A 20,280-nucleotide genomic window follows, 5' to 3' on the forward strand; every position below is an offset into this window, starting at 1 on the left:
GGCATAATGTGGCAACATAATATGGCAGGTGTGTGAGAGATGGCAAAAAGTAGAAACAGGAAGACTTGTTATTAGTCAATATCAATAATCCAGGCAGGTAGTAATGAAGGGGCTCTACTGGAGGCAGTAGGGAACAAACAATGCAATATTCTTCAGGTAGTAATTATCCAAGAGAAGAAGTTAGAATCCAAGAAAACATCAAGATATAGAAGTCAAGTAAATAAGCATTTATTACACAGTCAAATACTATAGTAAGTATTGGAGATATAAATAGAAGCAAAAAGAGTCTCTGACCTCAAGGAGCTTGTAGTCTAATAAAGGAAAAGAATACATAAAAAGGAACTAAAAGAGAGAAGGAAGGATCCCAGTGGGGCCATCTTGAAGAAAGAAGTCTAGAAAATCAGGAGTGAATCACAGAAAGGGGATTAAGGAGTGAACATTGCTAACAGAGGGACCTTTCCTTAAAGCCAAGGTTCCCAATCAGAGAAAGGGACCTCAAGGATAAAGAGATATTACAAGATGAGTAGGCTGTTGGAGCATGGTAGAAAAGTAAACTTCAGGATGAGAAGGCTGCTAGAGGAGAACTAATTTACAGGCTCCAGATGGGCTGTAATATGAGAAGCAATGACTTGTGGAGATATAAAGAATTCATTTTGGAACATATTCAGCTCAAGGTGAAGATGGAGAATCAAGGTGGAGATGTCCTCTATGAAAATGGTATAAAAATTAAAATTAACCTACAATAATTTCAAAAATTATATTTTATAAGATTTATTAATAATCACTAGAAATAACAAAATAAAACCATGTGCCCATGGCTAATCTTCCTATTCAAACAACCCACTCCACCACAGTCCCAATGGGAAGCAAAGAGCGCTAGCCTCTGAAGACCACCCTATTTATTCTTTCTTCGTAAGCACATGATAGGAAGTCAGTGGCTCCTGGGAATCATAGTTTTAAGAGTAACAGATTTCTAATTACATAATGGAGATACAAAATATGGGAATGTAAGTCTATAGAAAAATGGTTTTGGAATCAAAGAATCTCAGAATTAGAAGGGATAGCATCACCATTCATTTAACCAATCTTGGATGTGGACAAGAATATACTTGACATGTAGCTTGAAAACCTCTATTGAAAAGGTCCTATTAGAAGCAACCTAATCCACTCTATGTATAATTCTAGATGTTAGCTCATTTGTCCTGATATTGAACTTAAATTTTCTTTTTCTTTCTTTTTTTTTGGTACCTTTTATGCATTGCTCCTACTTCTGCCCTCTGGAACCAAGCAGAACAAGACCAATTCTTCTTCCTCTAGCAACATGTTAAGAACTTGAAGATGATTGTCATGTCCCCACTAAGATTTTTCTTCCTTTTTATCAACTCCATGATCTTTATCAATTTTCTTTAATGGATGTACCATATCTTTTCCCTTCATCTTTTTGCCTCCTCTGACTACTCTTCTACTTACAGTGTCCTCCTTCAAATGTGATACCAAAACTGAACTCAATACATAACATGTGTCTGGCCAGGGTGGAATACAACAAATCTATCAACTCTATGGCCAAGACTATAGTACTGGACTCCTATTTCAATGCAACCTAAGATGCCAGTATTTCTTTTGGCATCCAAGTTTCTCTGTGTCAACTCATCTTGGGTTTGCACTAAGACTACCTAGTTCTCTTTTTCATATGAACCAGTATCTAACCACAATTTTACCACCTTCTACCTATGAAGCTGATTAAAAGAATATATGTATATAAGCGTAAGACTTCACATTGAGGGGCTGCTCCTGGGATTTTAAGTGTGTGGGGGGAATTCTTCCATAAGCAGAACTCAGCAACATACTTTAACTGATGGCCTGGGAGAATTGTCCACAACACAGAGGTTAGGTGACTTGCTTATGATCATAATGTTCTTTGTACAGTATTTGAACCTGAGTCTTCCTGCCTTAAAGTCAACTCTTTACACTATGCTAAGCTAGTTCTCAAACTTTATATCTACCCCTATTAAAATTTACCTTATTTATTACCATTAAATCCATTAATTGATTGAATAAAATCATTAACAGAAAATTTTAGTAGCACAGGACCAGGGACAGATCCTTGGGATACTATACTGGAGACTTTCCTCCAAGTTGAAATCAAGTCATTAATAAACATTCTTTGAAGCTATTCATTCAACTTGTTTCCAGTCCACCTAGTTGTAACATCATCTATCCTATGGCTCTCCATCTTTCCATAAGAACAGCATTGTAAAATCCTTTGCTAAAACTGAGGTTCAACTGTAGCTTTAGCATTGCTAAAGGGCTCTGTCAAAAGCAGAAATGAGATTAATGTGGAGTGACCTGTTCTTGTTAACACCCTTTTAGTTTGAAATGATCACCTCCAAATATCCTCTTAATAGTGTATTCTAAAGTTTTACCAGAAGCTAAAATCAAGTTCAATTGTCTATATAGACACTTCCTTTTTAAAATTTTATAATAAAATATGTGTACCAGTCCTGAAGTGTTTCTCTCATTTGCCATGATTTAAAAAATATTTATTCATAATTTTTATTTTCATACCATAGTTACCTCTAGACTCTAACTTATAACAAAAGAAAAAAAAGCAAAACAAAACTAGCTACCAGATAGACCTAGCCTGACAGCATATGCACTATTCTATATCCATACTCCCCCATCTCTCTAACAAAATGTAGAAGGTAGATTTCTTCATCTTTTCTCTGGTTGTCAGAATCTTCAGAATTACTAACAATGTCTCTGCAATCAAGTCTATCAGTTCTTTCATTTCCCTGAGATGGAATTTGTGTGAGTCCTATGACATCAATTTATAAAGAGAAGCTAGATGATCCCATACTATCTTCCTATTTATCTTGGATTTCAACTTATGGATCAGTCATTTCTGTTCTATATTTTCTAATAAAAAATCATTCTCCTTGGCAAAGAAAATGGAAATTGACCATTTTCTATCACATAATATTGGCCCAATAATTATCATCATCACATCTGCCTGGACAAGTAGCACTATTCTTTTCTTGATCTTCATCTTTACCTCAAATTGGCTAGAAAAAAGGCCCCCCAATTGGATCCTTGTCATTCCTTAGCAGTCTCATCTCAATTTGAGTTTCAGTGTTTCTAATGCTATTCTTATCAATAGATGCCATGTTTTCCATTCATGGCACAGCTACTGCCCTTTTCTTATGTTCTATTTTTGTCTTTTAAAAATATATTGTCTTTTAAAAATATATTGGTTCATAAGCTAACTGTGTCCCTCAAGGTTCTGTCATTGATCCTCTTCTCTTTTCCCTCTATAGTGTCACTTGATGATCTTAGAAGCAACTATGGGTTCAGTTATAATCTCTATGCAGATGGTTGCCAGATTTATTTATCCAGCCCTAATCTCTCCAGAAATATTGCTTCATGTCATCAAACTCCCTTATGAATATTTAAAACTATATGTCCTCTAGGCATCTCAGACTCAACATGTTCAAGATATAATTCATCAGCTTTACTTCAAAGCCCTCTTCCAGGTTAGCAGTACCAGATCTTAAACTGTACCACAAAGTGACGATCATCAAAACAATATGGCACTAGCTAAGAGATAGAAGGGTGGATCACTAGAATAGACTTGGTGTAAATGACCTCAGCAAAATAGTGTTTGATAAACCCAAAGATCCCAGCTTTTGGGACAAGAACCCATTGTTTGGAAAAAAAAACTGCTGGTAAAATTGGAAAACAGTATGGGAGAAATTAGGTTTGGATCAACATCTCATACCCTATAGACCAAGATAAATTCAAAATGAGTAAATGACTTAAATATAAAGAGAGAAATTATAAGTAAATTAGGTGAACATAGAATAGTATACCCATTATATCCATGGGAAAGGAAAGAATTTGGGAGATACAATATCCCACATGGGAAGAAAGAATAGGGAAAGAAAATATTTCAAGATGTAAAATGAATAATTTTTATTACATTAAATTAAAAAGGTTTTGTACAAACAAAACCAATGCAAAAAAAATTACTTAAAGAGTAGCAACAAAATGGGGGGGAAATTATAACAAAAACCTCTGACAAAGGTCTAATTTCTCAAATTCATTAGGAACTAAGTCACATGTAGACAAGAAATCAAGCAATTCCCCAATTGGCAAATGGTAAAGGGACATGAATAGACAGTTTTAAGATGAAAAAATCAAAACTATCAATAATCACATAAAATGTATTCTAAATCCCTCCTGATTAGAGAAATGCAAATCAGAACAATGCTGAGGTACCGCCTCACACCTAGCAGATTGGCCAATATGACAGTAAAGGAAAATGATAAATGCTGGATTTGATGTGGCAAAATTGGGACACTAATACACTGATGGAGCTGTAAATTGATCCAACCATTCTAGAAGGCAATGTGGAATTATGCCCAAAGTGTTTTAAAAGAATGCATACCCTTTGATCCAGCAATACCACTACTAGCTTTGTTTCCTAAAGAGATAATAATGAAAAATGTTTGTACAAAAATATTCATTGCCTCATTCTTTGTGGTGGCAAAAAATGAAGAGGTGTCCCTCATTTGGAGAATGGCTGAACAAATTTTGGTATATGATGGTGATGGAATACTATTGTGTTATAAGGAATGATGATCTGGAGGATTGCTCTATGAACTGGAAGAACCTCCAGGAACTGATGCAGAGTGAAATGGGCAGAACCAAAAGAACTTTGTACACAGAAAGTGAAACATTGTGGAACAATCCAATGTAATGGACTTTACTACAAGACAATCCCAAAGGACTTATGAGACAGAATTAGAAAGAACTCACATCAAGAGAAAGAACAGTGAGAGTAGAAACATAGAAGAAAAACATATGACTTATCATTTGTTTATATGGGTATGTGATATGGGGTTTTGGTTTTAAAAGATTGTTCTATTGTAAAAATAAATAATGTGGAAATAAGTATAAGTGGTAACATTTGTATAACCAAGTAGAAAGGTTTATTGGCTCCAGGAGGTTAGAGAGGAGGGAAAGAAAACAAATATGTAAACATGGGAAAATTTTTTAAAAAAGCCCTCTTCCCTTTTAAATTTCTATATTATCTTCAAGGACACAACCATCTTCCCAGACATCCAAACTAAAAACTATGAAGTCTCATCCTTGATTATTCAGATGTGATATTATCATATATCCAATCTATTGGCAATTATTGTATTTCTCCCTTCACATCTCTTCATATGCATCTCCTTTCCTCCACTCAAACAATCATCCCTTTAGCCCAAGCTCTCATTACCTCTCATCTGGACTATGTAATAGTCTTCTGGTTTATCTCCCTTCCTTAAGTCTCTCCCAATTCCAATCCACCCTTTATAGTGCTACCAAAATAATTTTTCTTAAGTCTATGTCTAATCATGCTATACTTTACTCAGTGATTTCCTGTTACTTCCAGGGAAGGAAGAGGGGAGGGGGCATATGTCAAATATGTCCTTTTCCCTTTGGCATTAAAAGATCTTCATAAATTGGCTTTTCCTACTTTTCCAAATTTCAGACACTTTGCTACTCTTTACATCCTCTACCACCCATATACACAGACCTAGTTGCTATTACTTGAAAAGGACTCTCCAACCATCTCCCATACCTGGTTCTTTGTATAAATCTTGTCTCCTATGTTTAGAATGCTCTCCCTCTTGGCCTCTACTGTTAGAGTCCTCAGTTCCTTTGAAGATTCAGTGATCATTTTCCATTAGATAGATAGGTAGGTAGATAGATAGATAGATAGATAGATAGATAGATAGATAGATAGATAGACAGACAGACAGACAGACAGACAGACAGACATGCCAGGCACATAATAATTGCTTAATTCTCCTTGACTGACTACAATTGACTGCCTCATTATAATGACTAGAGTGCTGGCCTAGCAGGCAGGAATGCCTGGGTTCCAATCCCTCCTCTGACATACTGGTTCTATGACTGAGTAAATCACTTAACCTTTCAGAGCTTTTATTTCCTCATCTGTTAAAAGAGGATAATAATAATAATAATAATACATATTTCAAAAGATTATTGTGGGGATTAATGAAAATAATTTCTATAATGTACTTGGCAAAATGTACAAAATGTAAAATATGAGGAGAAAGCTGTTTGTGTGGTTTCACTGATATAAGGAACTTCTAGATGAGGAAATTCTTCCTAATAATGCAGGTCTGCAGTTTATCATTTTAGCAAGCTGACTAAAGAACTTCAATGCCTTCTCCAAGATCATATAGTCAGTTACATGTCAGAGATCAGCCTTTTTTTAAAAACCCTTAACTTCTGTTTTAGTATCAATTTTAAGACAGAAGAGCTACACATGGGCTAGGCAATTAGGGCTAAGTGACTTATCCAAGATCACACAGCCAGAGAGTGTCTGGGGTCGTATTTGAGCCCAAGTCCTCCTGACTCCAGGCCTAGCATTTTATCCACTCTACTATATAACTGCCCTTAAATCCTCAAAGGCAAGACTTTAACGAAAACATTCTTGCATCCTAAACTAGCTTTTTACTGACTCTATCATTCTGCCTCTTCAAAGGACTATATAAATGTAAGCTATTGTAATTATTAACGAGTCCCCTGTGCATATACATCAGTGTCTTCAGACAACTCCATCTTTTCCTCTTTATTAGAATGATTTATCTTTGTGTCTCTAGAATTGTATGAGCCTAAAGGGACTTCTGGTTTAAGAAGTGGTGACCATGAGAGATGAGTGAGGATAATCACAGGATCATAGATTTAGAGATAATTGAAAGTGACTTAGAATACATCTAGTCCAATACCATCATGTAATAGATGAGGGAACTGATGTCAGAAAAATTACATGACTTGCCTAAAAGTCACACAAGTAAATAAGTAATTGTGTTAGTTTTCATTTATAGATATTCTTTTCCTTGAAACTAAGAGGGTGGTAGTCCAAGAGACCTTGGGTCATAAAATGAGAGATTTGTATATAATTTGTATATAATATTCTTTTTTTTTTTTAAACCCTTGCCTTACGTCTTGGAATCAATGCTATGTATTGGCTCCAAGACAGAAGAGTGGTAAGGTCTAGACAATGGGGATTATGTGATTTGGCTAGAGTCACAGTGTCTGAGGCCAGATTTGAATCCAGGACCTCCCATCTCTAGGCCTGACTCTCAATCCACTGAGCCACCCAGCTGCCCCCTGTTATTCTATATTCTATATTCTAACTACCTCCTTATATATTACTGCAAAGACTCAAAACATCATTGAGGGAATCCTGTCTTATTCTGACACTTAGAATAGTCTGCTCCTCTTATCTCTGGAAATGAATGTGTTTATTTTACTATCTAGCCAATCTATTATATTTAACTAATCTAAACTATCTAACTTATCTAATGTAGTAGGCATTAACTATCTAACCAATATTTGGAAATAAGATGAACTTTAGTTCTTTTTCTACATCAGCTCAAAGAGGTACCTTGAGTCACTGCCCTATTATTTGGTTCAAAATCAGGACAGAGCTCCCAGGTTTAGGGAATATGGATAGTTTATAGGTCCTATCTAAAGAAAATCCATGAATCAGAAATCCCAGCCTTATGGAAGAGATCCCCAGCATTTTTTATCACAGTTGATAGCAATAAATGTTGATGGCTTACATGTTCAATTGGAGTCAGGATCATCTGGGTTCAAATCATCCTCTCATACACTGAACAAATGGAATGTATAAGGTTTTCAGGAAAGACTTGGTGTAAGATCTTGCTGAATCTTTTTCAGGGCTGTTCATTCACCTTTGGTTTTCATCTGTTCTCCAACTCTCATCTATGCCTCCAAGAATCTGGAGCATGAGCACTGGTCACATTCGAGAGCTAACAGATTGAGGGTAACATTCAAGCCTTGAATCCATCAATGAGTTAGGGTACCGTTGACCCCCAAGAACATGAAGATTTCTTCCAGTAGAATGGGTGGATGAGAACAATTTGTTCCAATGACCATGAAAGCAGCTGAAGCGGGCACTATGGAGTGCTTAGAACTTGGTTCGACATCAGAGAAGCCAAGATCATTCACTGCATCTTGGGCCATCACCAGCCATCCTGACTTTTGTCTTGCCACTGGGCTTTGATGATTCTGGATGAAAGAGTGAGGCTGATGACTTTGTGCAACTCTACCTCACTTAAATCCAATCCATGCAAGTCAAAATATGACTCTGCAATAGCATTGATCCTCTTCTGAACTAAGGTCAAACATAACTGTGTGAATATGCAAAAACTGCTTAATTTCTTTGCACTTCATTTTTCTCATCTACCAAATAGGACTAAGAATATCTGGAGGATCTACTTGGCACATTTTTCAATGAAACTGTCAATGCAGCAACAGCATCTCTCCTTTAGCTGTGTGATAGATAGCCTCATCATAGAAAGTTGGGAGAGCTTGCCTTGTCAAAATCAACGAGGGGGAAAATTACCAAAACAAGCAGGAAGGTTTTCCAGGTCAATTCATTAGGAGGGCAACAGTGCTGGGCAGTAGAAGCTATATGGGTACCTGGGAATTTACATGTCATAAAGTATAAAACATGATTATTTCAAGCATACCTATACTTGCAGTGCTTTCTTTGAGGGATGATTAGCCTAGGCAAGAAACTAATGAGGACCATGATGATGTTCCTCCCTATTCAACCACATGTCAAAGCCACTCAACAGTGTTTTTGAAAACCATCTTTTTTTGGAAAGAGAAGTGAGTAAAGTTCATTACTAGGCAGGATGGGAGATAGAAGAAAGTACAAGCCCCAAGCCCTAACGGGGGAGAATAGCCCAGCAAAAACACAACATTTACATGACATAGAGAATCAGAGTTGGAAGGGAACTCAGTAGTCATCTGAACATCCCCACATATAGGCAAGAATTGCCTCTTAAAAAATCTGACAGGGGATTCTAGATGGTTCAGTGGATAGACCACCAGAACTCGAAGTAGGAGATCCTGTGTTCAAAACTGGCTTCAGTTTTGCTAGCTCTGTGACCCTGGGCAAGTCATTTAACCCCCATTGCCTAACCCTTACTGCTCTTCTGCCTCAGAGAGTGTTTAATTTCATGACAACTCTCTTATAGTCTTAAACCTATCTGACCTTCTCAGTAATCATTGATGGATCTACGTCTAAGTCATTTCTGCTAACTCTGAGTGCTTCACAGGACTCTGTACTGGGCTTCTCTTCTCTTTTCCCTCTATGCTTAAGCTGAAGATCTTATTCAATGATCATCAATATGCTATAGATTTTCAAATCTAACTTTCCTGATCTCTAGTCCTGAATCTACAACTGTCAATTGAATATCTCACAATCCATTACACTGGAAACGTCTTAAATTCAACAAATCAAAATCTGGATTCATTATTTTCCCCTCAAACCCTCCCTTGTTCATAACCTCCCTAGTACTGTCCTACTTTCATTCTCCCAGACACCCAGCTAATAGTCTAGGTGTAATCTTTGACCCTTCACTCTCTCTTACCCTCTTTATCCAATCCTTTGCCAAGAAATGTTGATTTTACCTTCATAATATCTCTCATATGTGGCCCTTTCTCTCTCTGACACTGTCACCACCCTATCCAGGCACTGAACATCATAACCTCATGTGGAGACTATTGCAATAGACTGCAAGCTGGTCTGCCTTTCACAAGTCTCTTCCTACTCTATATCTACTATTTAGCTACCAAAATCCCCTTCATAAAGTACAGATCTGATCAAGTCACTCCCTCCCCCATCACACTCAATATAATTCATTGGCTCCCTATTACTTTCAGGATCAAGTAGAAAATTTCTTCATAACCGGTGCAGTTTTCTTACACCTTATAGCCCACCTCCTCTATTTACTATGTGAGCCTATAATAAGGTGACACTGGCCTCCTTGCTGTGCTTCATACAAGACATTCCATCTCCTGATTTTGGCATTTTTCCTGATTGTCTCCCATGTCTGGGATGTTCTCCCTCCTCATCTTTGCCTCCCGGTGTCTCTGGCTTCCCTTAAGTCTCAGCTAAAAATCTTACCTTCTACAGGAAGTCTTTCCCATTCCCCTTAAATTCTAGTGTCTCATCTCCAATCCATTCTGCCTTTGTCCTGTTTGCATAGTGTTTCATCCATTAGATTGAATTCCTTGAGATCAGGGATATTGTAAGCCCCAGCTTTTAAAGAATGGCCAGACATTATAACTGCATTTTGGCTTTCTCTGTGTCCCAAGAGCTTAGCCCAATGTCTGGCACCTAGCAGGCATTTTAATATATATTTATTGACTGACTGACTGACTGACTGGTTGTTGAAATGTAAATATCATGTGTCCAGAAGAAATTATGTTTAATTTAACTGGAAAGAGTTCCAGACCTAAAGGCTGGTTTTGACCAAAAGTGGGTTTGAATCCTGCCTCTTATTCTTGTCAATTATATGGCAGGCACAAGCCACTTCGTGTCTGTAAGCTTCAGTTTACTCAACTACAAAATGGGTATATTAATACTAGCCCCCAGGATAATTAAGCCACTATCCACACTGACCAACTTCTCATTGACTAGAATTGGAGAAAATTGCTCTTCATACTCCAAGAGTCTCTGATTCCAGTTTAGTGTACTTTACTAGAATGCTTGGTGGGAGAAGAACAAGGAGAGAAAGCCTGGAGTAGGACTATGAGTGTGTCTAGGGAAACCACCTTAGGGAGAAGACTGATGTGGGACCAGAGGTGGACTATGTGTAGAAGGAATGCATGAGGACACTGAGTGACAGAAGATGGAGGGAAGGAGTTACAGTTTGCTGAAGATTTACCCTCCCTGTGGCAGCTCTACAAATACTAAAGCTGAGCCCGCTGGGAAGCTCTCAAGTTAATCAGATCACACTAGATTGCAATTGTGAGCTAAGAGTTCCCTCTGAAGGAAAAATATTGAAATGCATGAAGAAACCAACCTTCTCCCTCCACTTCCTTTCTTACTCTTTCAACCACTAAACAGAATAATTGGTACTCGGATTATTTATTGAACATTCATTTACTAAGCCTGGCAGCTCTGCCAATACAGTGCCAGGTTCCTTGTGGGGTCCACAATAGGAGGATAACAATGAGATCTCTGATTTCAGGAAGCTCACAGTGTATCTAGGTGGACAAATTAATCCAAGAAGGATACATTTATAGCTTTTTTCCCCCTGATTTTTCTCTGCCTCCATTCTCTGATCTCCTCTGCTGCAAATTCTGTCATTATGCCCATTTTTGTTTTGATTTGTTGGCAGATATGCAAAAATAAAACAGGGCTCTGGGCCAGGAGAGAGGAGGGCAATAGCCTTGCCTTCTCTTCTGATATTTTATCTTTCTGTCTTGCTCAATATTATTTGCATCTCAGTCAAAGAAGTTTGCAGAGCGAAAATGATGTTAACGTCTTGTTGCAATAATTAGCTTATTTTAAGCATAAAGAGTAATAACATGCCCCTAAGGTCCACTCAGTTTCCTTTTCTTTAGCTGTAAGGTATTCGTTTTAGTTTAAAAAAAAAAAGTTCTAAGTTCAGTCATAACTGCTCTAGCCCCCCATTTGGGAAAATTCCTAACACAGAGCCAGAGGTTGGGCTCTCTGCCTAGCCTTACATTTATATCTGTCTCTAGTAACCCCTGGCCTTCCTGTGGTTGAGGCAAAATTCCATTTACTGGAACTACTTGGGTAATGAAAGAGCGTATTTTATTATAGTGTCTGTGGATAGATAGGCATCAGAAAGAGAATCAGGAAAGAGCTACATTTGGCTTGTGACTTCCCTCTGCCTGGGTCTGCCATTCTGAGAGGCTAACAGAAGGAATGACTCTCTTTGTTATCTCCTATCTCTGCCACAGCTTAGTCCTCCCTTTGTTACCATACTTGTTCCACCTCTTAAAATCCAGAGGTTCAGAATCTCTTTTCCCCCAAAGTCTGAAATTGTCTACTTTTTGTATAATTTGCTTAGGATATTGACACATTCTTTCATAAGCAACTTTGATTGGTTCAAGAAGGTATACAGGCCTTGTTCCAATTCACTTAGTTTAGTTAAAGCAAAAATGTTTGCACCTGGTTGAAACACAAAAGTTAAAGAGTATGGTTTTACTGGAGGGCAATTTGGAATTATGCCCAAAGGACAATACATACACTTTGATCCAGTAATACCTCTACTAGGTCTGTATCCCAAAGAGGTTGGAAAAAATGGGAAAGGACCTACTTGTCCAAAAATATTTAAAGCTGCTCTTTTTATGGTGGCAAAGAACTGGAAATGAAAGGGATGTCCATCAATTGGAGAATGACTGAACAAAATGTGGTATATGATGGTGATGGAAAACTATTATACTATAAGAAATGATGAGCAGGATGATTTCAGAAAGAGCTGGAAAGACCTATATGAACTGGTACAAAGTGAAATAAGCAGAACCAGAAAAATATTGTACACAGTAACAGCAATATTGTGTAATGATCAACTGTAGAACACTTGGCTACTATCAGCAATACAATGATCTGGGACAATTCTGAGGGACATATGACAAAGAATGCCTCCACCTCTAGAGAAAGAACTGTTGGAGTCAGAATGCAGACGAAAGCATGTGATTTTTCACTTGTTTATTTGCATTTATATTTGACAGTTATATAGTTCTGAGGTAAAGGGATCAAATAGGTTTGAAATAAATTATGCTGCTGTGAAAGGGAATTCTTTATTCCCTTTGTCAATTTTTAGTTAATCAATCAAGAACTTAAAGTACCCCTACTTAACACTGAGTAAGAGAGTTCACAGGTAGCTTACTAGAAAAAGTTCACACCTTCAAAGGCCACAATCACTGCCTGCTCCCCCTTCCCCCCCACCCCCCAGTGCTAGGCAAATTGGAAACTGTGATTGGTTCCCATGAAGTGGGGGCATGACAGGAAGTGATGTGGGGAAAAGGGTTATAAAAGGAGAGACCCAACAGAAGATATATTCATTTCTTGGCTCTTTGGCAAGGAGACTCTCCTGGAGGGGGATTCATTCCTAGGCTTTTTGGAGAGACTTTTCTCATGGACACATGCTGGACTGGAGCTTTCTATGCTAGAGAGACTTGCTTGGTGAGTAACTAGAGCTGAAGGAATATGTTTCCATTGGTGGAACCCTTGCTGAAGACACCACCAGGACTCCTGGCTTAAGGGACTACCACAACTCCACATGGAGATCGGGACTTGAGGGAGCCATTGCCAGGTGGTCAACTGGACTTCTTCAGACAACAGTCATTGGGTATCTATGTAGGCTGTATTTTCTACTTCTTTCCTACATTTCTCTTCTTTTACCATATTTATATTAAACTAAATTGTTAAAAGCTACTAACAGCTATTCTGACTTAAGGGTTAATTATTTTATAAATGGTGACCATAATCTTATATTTTTTAACTCTTATATTTAGTAAAACCAATTTTAATTTTTACACTGGTTTGAAGTACATTGAACCAGACTCAATATGTTTGAACTGGTTCAATCCAATTTAAACCAGTTCAATTCAATCTGGTTTAATCTAGTATAGTTCAATCCCATTTCAGACCCACTTAAACTGGTTTAATTCATTCAGATTGGTTCAAATCAGTTCCAATGGGCTTACACCAGTTTCTATTAGTTCAATCATGTTCAGATTGGCTCAAAATAGCTTAAACCAATTCAATATCATTCAACTATTTTAAACTAGTTTAGAGCAGGGGCTGTTTTCTTCTTTTCTTTGTGTCCCTAGCACTTAGCATTGCTCCATGCATTTGACATATATCTCTGGCACCTCATAAATGCTTCCAAAATATTTATTGAAAGGCTGTACCTCTGCATGTGGGAGATAAGAGTCTAGAAAATCCTGAATGGCTGTAGGCCAAAAGTAACAGAAAGATATTTGTCATCTATAATTAACACAACCAGAAGAAATGACTCAGCTATCAGAGATACAAACATGAAGTGACTAACAGAAATGTGGCTATGATGGGACAGACATAAAGCTAGTCAGAAAGCAAGCAGGAGAAAGCAACCTATTGACATCACAAATCAGCAGTCTAGCAACATCAAAGATGTGAGTTTCCCTGACCATGCATATTTCCCTGGCATGTAACTTCATGCATGGTCCTTGGTCACTTGTGTTCTCTGTGTATGATCTCCCCTCACTTGTGGAGTAATACCCTGTCGAACAGTATACCACATGTGTATGTATGTAAAGGGATCTTTTCTTGTCGTTTTAATTTCTATGCTATTTGATTTTTTTTGTTTGTTTGTTTGAATTAATGTTGACTCTGGTTGACTAATAACAGTAAACATTTGGTAGGAGCTTTTGAGCTAAGGTGGTGTTGAACAAGAGTGTCATGGAACTGGTAGTCTTCTTTCTAGGTGTCCATGAATTAAAGAGGATGACCTATATGGTTTGTTTGGATTTTCACCCAGAATCTCTACCTTCAAATGCCCTCATATTATAGAGATCCACTCAAGATATTTTTTCTCTGCCTTTATATATATAGAGAGAGATTTATAATACATGCATACATGTATACATCTGTGTATATGTATGTACATATATGAATATGGTTAGTTTGTGTGTATTGCTCATAAATCTTTTATTTTATCATCTGTTTTTATATGTGAAAGGGGATACAATAAATTTCTTGCCAATTTATCTAGTCGATTTGCATGTTGTCTCTCCCTATTAGCCGGTGAGCCCCTTGAGAGCAAGGACTATCTTTTGTCCTACTTTGTATCCTCAGCACTTAGCACACAGCACAGGGCACATAATAAGTGTTTAGTAAATGTTTATTGCTTGCCTGAATGGTACAGTGGCTAGAGCCCAGCCCTTGGAATGAGGAAGACCTGAGTTTCAATTGTCTCAAACACTCCATACCTTGTAAATCTTGGCAATTCACAATTCCTCTGTATTTCATTTTCCTCATCTATAAAATGAGGATAATAACATCATGTAACTTACAGGGCTATTTTAAGGATCAAATAATTTATATTAAAATGATTTGTAATACTTAAGGCACTGTAAAAATGCTAACTATGGTAGGATCTCATTTTATGTGAATTTAACAGTGAATTCAGGCATAAACTATTGTTACTCAAAAAAAAGGCAAAAAAAATCTAAAAGAAAACATTTTAATTACACGCTAATTCTACATAACTTTCCCAAGTGGTACAAAGTCTTACAGAAGTTCACCCAATCACAGTCTCAGTCTGAGAAACATTAGTGTGAGTCATTACACTTTTTTGCACCAAATGTATAACAGCTCTCCGATCAGTCTTTGTCCAGAGTTCTTGTTTGTAACAAGTTGTATCTGTGTCAGAGTAGGGCATCCCTTTGTTTCATTAATGCTACTTAATAATTTATAATGGCCCCAAAGTCCAAGAGTAGTGATGCTGGTAGCTCTGATGAGCCTAAGAAAAGTCATAAAGTACCTAGGTACATTCATATAAGAAATATTTATTAAATAATGGGGTTTGCCATTATAAATAATTTTCAACTTATACAAAGGGTCTCGTAATGGATAGGTCATGTAAAATGAAGTCTTTATGTATTATAGATACATATATGTATGTGTAGATATAAGGCAGCTAGGTAGTACAGTGGATAGCTTGTCAGGCCTAGAAACAGAAAGATTCATTTTCCTGAGTTCAAATCTGGCCTCAAATACTTTCTAGCTGTGTGACCCTGGACAAGTCATTAACTCTGTTTGCCTCAATTTCTTCATCTATAAAATGAGCTAGAGAAGTAAATGGCAGACTGTTCCAGAATCTTTGCCAAGAAAACCCCAAATGGCATCACAAAGATTCAGGCATGACTTAAAAATAACTAAGCAACCGCAAATTTGTATGTATAGGTGCGTATACATACATATAGACTTATTGTACCTCCTGGTTCACCTGCTCAGACTTGAGACAGCTGGAAAAAAGGCTGGCATGACAAGTTGCATCAGAAAGGGAAATCCAATCCCATCCAATAAGCATTTATTAAGCACCTGCTATGTCAGGTATTATGCTGAAAAGAGAAGAAACTGGAGTTAGAAAACAGAAGATTATAATAGTGCTACACTGACTCAAATGGGCTCCAAAATATCTCTTTAAGTACAAAACATAGTGGTCAAATGAGAAAACATCCCTTAGCTGCCCAATGCAGAAATCTTCCAAGAAAAAGAACAATGGTCAGAAACATTTTTTCATGGAAAGTCATGGGACCAAGCATCCTAGTTCCCTGATACCAAAACTCATTCAGAGTGAGGTACCTCTGGAAAAGCAGGGTTCTGTTATGACTCTAGACATGTAATTATAATGAATATATTTGAGAAATTATTGAAGCCTTGATTTGGACTGTCTCTGGACTAGTTGCAGGAAATAGTGGCAGAATCAAGGATAGGATGTGCTACAGCCAACTCATAATTCTTTCCTAAAAATGTGAACATTAAAATCTCTAAAATGTCAAATTCTACAAATCAGGGCTTTATTGATTAGTTAAACTTAAGAAAGTAATGGAGAAAATGTTCAGAATGTAAATTAGTCTTAAAGGTGTGTCCCGGGTACATTCATTTTTCTAGAGACCCAGTTGTTAAACATTTAGTAGCACATCCCTGGATAGGGATTATTCCAGAATCCAAAGAACCTAAGCCAACTCCTACCTGTGACCATGCTTGGATCCTTTCAACTTTGACTCAAATAACCACTATAGTGCCCAAGAGACAATGATGGTTGCTAGGCAGGTCAGTGGATCTTAAGTATCAATTTTTCTAATGATTGCATGGAAGACACTTCGAACATCACCTTTACTGGCAATATGGTAACCAAAACTTTCTAAACCAGGTGAGTATTATCCAGACTTGAGCTACAACAATGTGAGCTTAAAACTCCCTAAAGAAGTTATGGGCCTCATCAAACTGGTTATAGGAGTTCAACTCTGACCAACATCACCTCTAGGCTCTTCAAAGTATTAGAAGAATAGTATAGATCAGTGATGGCGAACCTTCTAGAGACTGAGTGCCCAAACTGCAACCCTCACACTGCATTCGAGCTGCCCCCCCTTACCCCAAACAGGGGAAGAAGGAAGCACTTCCATGGGTCAGAGAGGAGAATGATGGGAGAAATGTCCTTGGGTGCAGTGGAGAGAGTGAGGGAAGCAGCCCCTTCTGGCATATATACCATAGGTTCCCCAACATAGGTATAGATAATGAGCTGGGGCTCAGTGCTGGGATAGATACCTTGATGGTCCACACCTCCTGTGCATTCAGATTTAACAGAACACATTAAAGGAACACTGACTTCTCTCCTTAGAAAATATTTACTTCTTTCCCTTATTTTATCTGCTTCTTCTCTACTGTATGGGAAATTCGGGTATAAGCAATTATGTACTGATAAATGCTTAACAACCAGTTTTTCAAGAAAACAAATGTGCATATTAATTTATTGTCTTAGAACTGTATTAGGAAGGGGCATCCAGATGGAATCAAGAGGACTTCGGTTCAAATCTGGTTCAGACACTTCCTAGCTGTGTGAGCCTGGGCAAGCTACTTAACCCAATTACCTAGCCCTTAGTACCCTTCTGCCTTGGAACCGATATATGTTATCAATTGTAAGACAGAAGGTAAGGTTTTAAAAAAAAAAAGAATTGTACTATAAAGACTGAAGATAAACTAAGAGTTGGACACAAGTGGAAAAATAAATGGGAAGGGAGTTTAGTACAATGCTAGGAGGAGGAACAAAGTTAGATTAGTGAAGGTGGGTCATTAGTGGCCAAACTCTGATTGTTATGGGTACTACTCAAGGAGTTGAGCAAATACTTTCTATTGTTCTGCCTAAAGATAACTGCTTTTCCATGAGAAAGAAAATTTCTTCTAGTAGCTTTTCAGGGTAGCAATGTCTACCCTACCCATAGACCTTTGCAGGAATCTCATGCCTTCTGGACCCTCAACAAAATAAATTAGCACTAGGGTCCTGATTCCACAGCTTTTTGCTTAATATCCAGGATTATTACTTGTTCTAAAACTTGGGACTTACCTATCAGTTTAAGTGTGACAGAAAATCAAAGAAAGAAGATTTTAAAATGTTATCAGAGGGGGCAGCTAGGTACCTCAGTATATTGAAATTCAGACCCAGATACAAGAGGTCCTGAGTTCAAATATGACATCAGACCCTTCCTAGCTGTGTGACCCTGGGCAAGTCACTTAACCCCCATTGCTTAGCCCTTACCACTCTTCTGCCTTGGAACCGATACACAGTATTGATTCTGAGATGGAAGGTAAGGGTTTTTTTTTAAATAAAAGAAATTTTAAAGGGTATCAGAGGGAAGGAAGCAAGAGTATACAGATGAGCATTTAATAATCAGCTGCTCTCTAATATACAGACCTCATTTTTGCATTTGATATATTATTATTTCATACATATGTACACAACATACACATGTAATTTACAAAACATCCTCAAAATGGTCTTGTGAAAAGGGGTACTACAAAGGGCAGATAAGTAACTTAATGGATTGAGAGCCAAGCCTAGAGGCAAACTCCTTGAGGGTAGGGGCTAGTTCATTGTTCTCTGCTATCACCTGAGGTCCTGGGTTCAAATTTGACCTCAGACACTTCCTAGCTATGACTTAACCCCAATTACTTTTTTGCCTTGGAATTGAGACTTAATGTCAATTCTAAGATAGAAGGTAAGGCAGAGGAAAGAAAGGAAAAAAGGGAAAAAAAAGGAAAAAAAAGGAAAGAAAGAAAGAAAGAAAGAAAGAAAGAAAGAAAGAAAGAAAAGAAAGAAAGAAAGAAAGAAAGAAAGAAGAAAGAAAGAAAGAAAGAAAAGAAAGAAAGAAAGAAAGAAAGAAAGAAAGAAAGAAAAGGAAGAAAGAAAGAAAGGAAGGAAGGAAGGGAAGGAAGGAAGGAAGGAAGGGAAGGAAGGAAGGAAGGAAGGAAGGAAGGAAGGAAGGAAGGAAGGAAGAAAGAAAGAAAGAAAGAAAGAAAGAAAGAAAGAAAGAAAGAAAGAAAGAAAGAAAGAAAAGAAAGAAAGAAAGAAAGAAAGAAAGAAAGAAAGAAGGAAGGAAGGAAGGAAGGAAGGAAGGAAGGAAGGAAGGAAGAAGGAAGGAAGGAAGGAAGGAAGGAAGGAAGGAAGGAAGGAAGGAAGGAAGGAAGGAAGGAAGGAGAGAAAAGAAAGGAAGGAAGGAGAGAAAAGGGCAGTATAAGTGTAACACCTTTGGAGCATTTCCAGATCATTCAACATGGAAGCATCTTTTAGAAAACATTGCATTCTGCCATCTAGCTAGGCTTATCCTTCTTCAATAGTCTCTATTGATAGAATGGGCTTTATATTTAAAACTGCTCTCTTTCCTTTCATGTTCATTCCTTCTAGGCATACAGAGGGGGAAAAACTTCACCCCCAGCCCAGGTGCTATGAACGGAATGAGTGGAAGAAAGATTTCCCCTCCCCACACCCACTTTTCTTTCTCACCTTTGGTCCCAAGAAATGGGCTTGGAGGATTGAGACATTTCCTTTGTTCCATTTGTTCTAGGTGCAGGGTATGGAAATCCCACTGAAGCCCTAATCAAGCCTGGGTGACTGCAGACCCTGCTCTCTATCTGCTGTGCCACCTAGCTGCCCTAGTGGAGACCATGTGAGAACAGACCCAGGTCCCCCAGGAGTCCAGCCCGTGAAAGAATCCTAGCTGGCAAGCTCCTTGAGGTTAGGGGCTAGTTCATTGTTCGCTGCCTATCACCAGTGCCTCTCCCAACAGTTGGTATATAGAAGTTACTTAAAAGCTTCATGATTTAATGATTGATTGGCTGACAAACAAAATCTAACTATTTTGTACACTGTACCCCATTTTGCAATGACGTTAGAAAAGTGATTTCCTCAGAGGTAGCACAAGGCCCCACATATCCTTCCTTGCAGCCTACCATAGTGCCAGAGCTATTTAATATTCCTCTTGGAAGAGACTATCCTTTGTTATCTGGAAGGGGAGGGAGGGTTAGATCAGCTATCTTCTTGAAGAGCAAGGAACAGGTCCCTTGAAGGGCAGAGCCCAAAATGAGGCAAGATTGGGGCATGGGGAGAAGTGAAGTAGAAAAGGAAAATTCAAGAGTATGGATTGTAGGGATTGCTGCCACCAAAACATAAAGCTCGAAAATGTGTTCAGGTATTACTGTGGAGTTTGGATCCGGACTCTCCCCTGGAGATTCTTCCACAGGAACGGAAGAAAGGGGAGAAGGTCGGATTCCTCATAGACCAGCCTCTCACTGCCTTCTGAGGCAGGCTCAGTGAGAGGTTTTCCTTCTTAGCCTCCACCCAGCCTTTTCTTTCTTCCCTT

This window comes from Monodelphis domestica, chromosome 1, assembly GCF_027887165.1.
Source record: "Monodelphis domestica isolate mMonDom1 chromosome 1, mMonDom1.pri, whole genome shotgun sequence".
NCBI lineage: Eukaryota > Metazoa > Chordata > Mammalia > Didelphimorphia > Didelphidae > Monodelphis > Monodelphis domestica.